Source organism: Dipteris shenzhenensis, chromosome 4 (genome assembly GCF_047967505.1).
Source record: "Dipteris shenzhenensis isolate YYH24624 ecotype China chromosome 4, Dip_SZ_1.0, whole genome shotgun sequence".
NCBI lineage: Eukaryota > Viridiplantae > Streptophyta > Polypodiopsida > Gleicheniales > Dipteridaceae > Dipteris > Dipteris shenzhenensis.
In genome coordinates, this window is record NC_141599.1 from 5,085,917 (window position 1) to 5,091,061 (window position 5,145).

The following is a 5,145-nucleotide window of genomic DNA, read 5'->3' on the forward strand; positions in this document are numbered from 1 at the left end:
CTGTTTTGACTCTGATTCAGCATACAGACAAGGCAAGTGAGGCTTGGAACATACTGAAAGGTCAGTATGAAATGCGGAATCAGACCAGAATTCAAAATCTGGAGAATATGCTTGCTGCAGAGAGGTGCTCTGATGGAGAATCAGCTGAGACATTCATCACACGGATCAAGAATCTATGTGATCAGATGGCGGCGGTTGGGATTACAAAGACCAGCGAAGAGTTGGCCAGAAGGTGCATTCGGATCCTTCCACAAAAGTACGATGCGTTGGTCACGACACTCAACACGCAGGTAAGAAATCCACCCCTCACTTTTGAAGAGTTCAGCGCGATGCTTCTAGAGGAGGAGATGCGAATGAAGACCCGCGATGGCGGAAGTGATGCAGCATTCTCAACCACATCCAAAGGGAAGGGTGGAGAGAAGAAGAATGGTAAGAAGAAGAAGTTTTCAGGTAAGTGCCACTACTGCAACAAAAGCGGTCACATGATCAAGGATTGCAGAAAGAAGCAGCAGGACGAAAAGAATGGCACTACACAGTCTTCTTCGAAAGGCAAGGAATCTGCCAACACAGTTGAAACTGAGTTGGAGCTATGGGTTGCAATTGAAGAATTATGCTCCTCAACAGAAGTTTCAACAACGAATGATTCGTGGCTCCTTGATAGTGGAGCGTCCTGTCACATGACCAGAAAGAAGGACTGGTATAGCTCTTTTAAGCCTCTACAAGAGCCCATGAACGTGACGGTCGGTAATAATGCAAAATGCCCTGTGGAAGGTATAGGTACTATCTCTCTTTCCATTCAAGAGGGTGAAACTAAAGAGCTTTCTGATGTATTACTAGTTCCTCAGCTAAAGAAGAACTTGCTTTCGGTTGCTGCGATAACTGATCGCAACTTGGAGGTGCGTTTCAAGAGGACCGGAGCAGAAATCCTTAATGCAGCGTGCAAGGTGGTCGGCAAGGCAGTAAGGAAGAACAATCTCTACGAGCTGACGGCACTAACAGTCTCTTCAGGAGTGGGCATCAGTAAGGTATGGCATGAAAGATTTGGTCATCTTAGTTATCCTATTCTTTTGGAAATGCAGAAAACAGGGATGGTTGCACACTTGCCTGCACTCTCAAAGGTGCAGGAACCTTGTGAAGCTTGTATGATGGGCAAGCAACAAAGGAAGGCTTTTCCACATGAGAGCGGCTATCGGGCAAAGGCTCCTCTACAATTGGTTCATGCTGATCTCAGTGGGAAAGCTCCGACTCAAGCTTTGGGGGGATGTAACTACTATATGCTTATCGTCGACGACTACAGTAGATACATGTGGGTGTATTTTCTACGAGATAAGGCTGAAGCTCTTGGAAAATTCAAACAGTGGCAAAAGATGGTGGAAAACGAAAGCGGGCTGAAGGTAAAGAAGCTTCACACGGATCGAGGAGGAGAGTTCCTCAATCGAAGCTTCACAAAGGCCTTGATGGGCAAAACACCTTTGGAGGCCTACTCAGGTAAAAAGCCTTCCGCTTCTCATTTCAAAACATTTGGATGTGAGTGCTTTGTTCATGTTCCAGATAGCACCAGAAAGAAATTAGATCCAAAGAGCAGAAAGTGTATCTTCATGGGCTATAGCCAGGAGTCAAAGGCGTACCGGCTATATGATCCAGAGGCAAAGAAGATCGTGGTCAGTCGTGATGTGGTGTTTTGGGAACAGCCACATACAGTGGAGGAGGAGGTATGCCCTTCCACTTTATCATCAGCCGTAAAAGTAACTCACCTTGTGCCCGTATCTAAAGCAGAGTTGCAGAATGAGGAGGAGTACTTCGAGGAACAGACTCCACCAACACCACAACATGCCTTGGCTCCACAAGGTAAGCCACTTCCAAAGTGGGCAAGGCAGCTCTTTGATGAGAAGAATCCGGTTCCAGACTTGGCGGAGTCATCTGCAGATGGACTTCGACGATCAAAGAGGATAGAGGAGCAGAAAAGGGCTTCTGAACACATAGTCAATATGGCCTTGATGGCTGAGATTATGAAAGTTCAAGAGCCTATGAATTTGGATGAGGCAATGGCGGATCCAAATTGGAAAGCTGCCATGCAAGAGGAGTATGACAGCATCATGAAGAATCAGACTTGGGACTTGGTTGATCGTCCAGAAAAAAGGAAGATCATTGGTACCAAATGGGTATGGAAGGCCAAGTACAAATCTGATGGATCTTTGGAAAAGTACAAGGCTAGGCTTGTTGCACAAGGATACTCTCAAGTTGAAGGCTTTGATTTTGAGGATTCCTTTGCTCCTACAGCAAGGATGACAACTATTCGGGCGGTACTTGCCTTGGCTGCTCATAAGCAGTGGCCGGTGTTTCAAATGGACGTGAAATCTGCGTTCTTGAATGGACATCTCAAGGAGGAGGTATATGTGTTCCAGCCACCAGGATTTGAGGTGCCCAATTCAGAGAACAAGGTTTGCAGACTAAAGAAGGCATTGTACGGGCTGAAACAGGCCCCAAGGGCATGGTACCAACGGATTGATAGCTTTCTCATATCTATTGGTTTCTCAAAAAGTGCTTCTGATGCTAACCTGTATGTTTGTAAGCAGGATGGCAAGTATGTGGTAATAGTCCTTTACGTGGATGACTTGATCATCACAGGAGATCATGAGAAGATGCTGCAAAAGTTGAGGGAGTCGTTGAGTTCCGAGTTTGAGATGACAGATTTGGGGCTCATGCACTTTTGCCTCGGCATTGAGGTTTGGCAAAAACCTGGCAGGATTTTCATCTCTCAGCAGAGATATGCTCGCGAGATCTTGAAGGCATTCGATATGACCGAGTGTAAGGACGTGGTCTCTCCCATGGAGGTGAATGGTAAGCTCTTAGTGGAGGATGCATCACCACTTGTCGACATCAAGGAGTATAGGAAACTTGTGGGGAGTCTCATTTTTCTGTGCAACACTAGACCTGATATCAGCTTTGCAGTTGGTGTACTTAGTAGGTTCTCAAATCAACCTCGAGAGAACCATTGGAAAGCAGGGATGCGTGTGCTAAAGTATGTGAAAGGTACACTGGAGTATGGCATTACCTACAGAGCAGGGAAGACCTTGGCGGGTTACTGTGACTCAGATTGGGCGGGAGATTGTGATTCTAGAAAGTCAGTTTCTGGATATTGTTTCTCACTTGGTTCAGGAGTGTTCTCTTGGATTAGCAAGAAGCAACCAACAGTGGCACTTCGACGGAAGCTGAGTACAAGGCAGCATGCATTGCTGCTTGTGAAGCAGTTTGGCTAAGGAGGATCCTGCAAGACATAGGAGTTCCAATCGAAGATGCGACAGTTCTAAAATGCGACAATCAGAGTTGCATGGCCATCGCAAAGAATCCTGTGTTCCATGCTCGTACAAAGCACATAGAGATCCAGTATCACTACGTACGAGAGCTCATCGAGGATGGAGTCATAGAGCTGGAGTATTGTCCCACAGAGGACAATTGCGCAGACATCTTCACGAAGGCTCTTGGGAGTGATTTATTGTTGCGGCATCTACATCGACTCGGCATTGGGCCGAACACGTAGTTCATCTTCGAGTGAACATTGAGGGGGAGTGTTAGAGTTAGCTCAAATGTCCACCTCTCATGTAACCCACCAATATTCTGTGTACCCAATGTTGTAAGGCCCCCATATGAGGAGAAGCCATGATGGGTATCGACGGATATTGGGAGGGATCCCCAGTTTAGACATTGGAAGGGGTCTTAGAGTAGACCAGATGGTTATGAGACGGCTTAGGAGCCAAGAGTAGATACCCGTCTGCAAAAGGGGGGGTTCGAGGGGGCGATAGCCCCCCCGATAGCAGGGGGTCCGGGGGGCGCAGGCCCCCGGTGGGGGTCTGGGGGCAAAGCCCCCAGCGGCCGGGTCCGGGGGGCTGGTCTTCTAGGCCGACTGTCTATTAGGCCGACTGCCTATTACAGGGCCGACCGTCAACCACTTACACTATATAAGTGGCCACCCCCTATCATCAGATCACCAGTTCTTCACGCTCATAGTCCTCCGTCCAGCATCTGTCTAGATCACCATCGAAGCTCTGTTTGTAGAGCGCACGGGTGGACAGCCAACCATCAGTTGTATCAGCAGTTTGGTATATCAAAATTTTTGTATTCTCTCCAGCTTTCCATCGTGTACTTGCGTTTTGTTGTTATCTTCCGCTGCGTACTATTTCCTTACATGGTGCGCAACCGGGGAATCGAACCCCGGTCAGTACCGTGGGAGGGTACTATGTTGGAGGTGCAAATCTCTCATGGACAAAGGGGATAAGAAGAAGGAGAAAGGGTTGAATTATCCCACATACAAAGGTGTGTGGAAGATGAAGGGACATAAATAGTCCAAGTTACCCCTCCTATCTTCAATTCCCCCAAGCTTGCCTTTTGTGGAGGTTGGAGGGCTGGCTAGGCAAGGGTGCCTTATGGCAGGGGTGGGGACCTGCCATACACACATGCCAGAGCCTCCGTAGTGGCCATGAAGGTTGTGCACTTCCGTGAGGTGCTAGCGGTCTTGGCGGGGGGCACGCTAGGCACATGCTCTTGGATTCTAACATATATATTGAAAAAAAAAATGTATTCAATTATTATATTCTTCTTTGTTGCTATAAAAATGCTCTTAATGCATCCAAATTGTAGAACTACTTCAATACTACTACTTAGTTATATTGTATAATAACCTCCATATGTATGCTCGTGAGACAACAAAAAAGAGACATGGCAGTCCAAAAATGACAGCGCATTGACGTGCTACCATTTTTTGGATACCAGGCCTCTTTTTTAATGTCTCACGAGCATAAGAACAAGCACTTGTGTTCCTTACCTTTCTTTCTAATGGGGGTCTTGATTTTGGGGGGTGTATGCCAAAAATTGATAAACAACATTATTTTGATGCATATAGTTTTATTAAATAGATAAAATAGGCATGAAAACCATCTAAAATTGGCTCTTGCCATTCAATTTGATGTATGACATGACCCCATTTGGATTTGTGATTCCTAAGATACAGGGTCCTACTTTTAGGGCTTGAATGCCTGAAATAGGCAGCGCATCAACGTGCTGCCTATTTCATATATTTAGGCCTCAAAAGTAGGACCCCATGTAGGACCACATGCGGTCCTACTTGTGAGGTGTGGCTCTCTATCT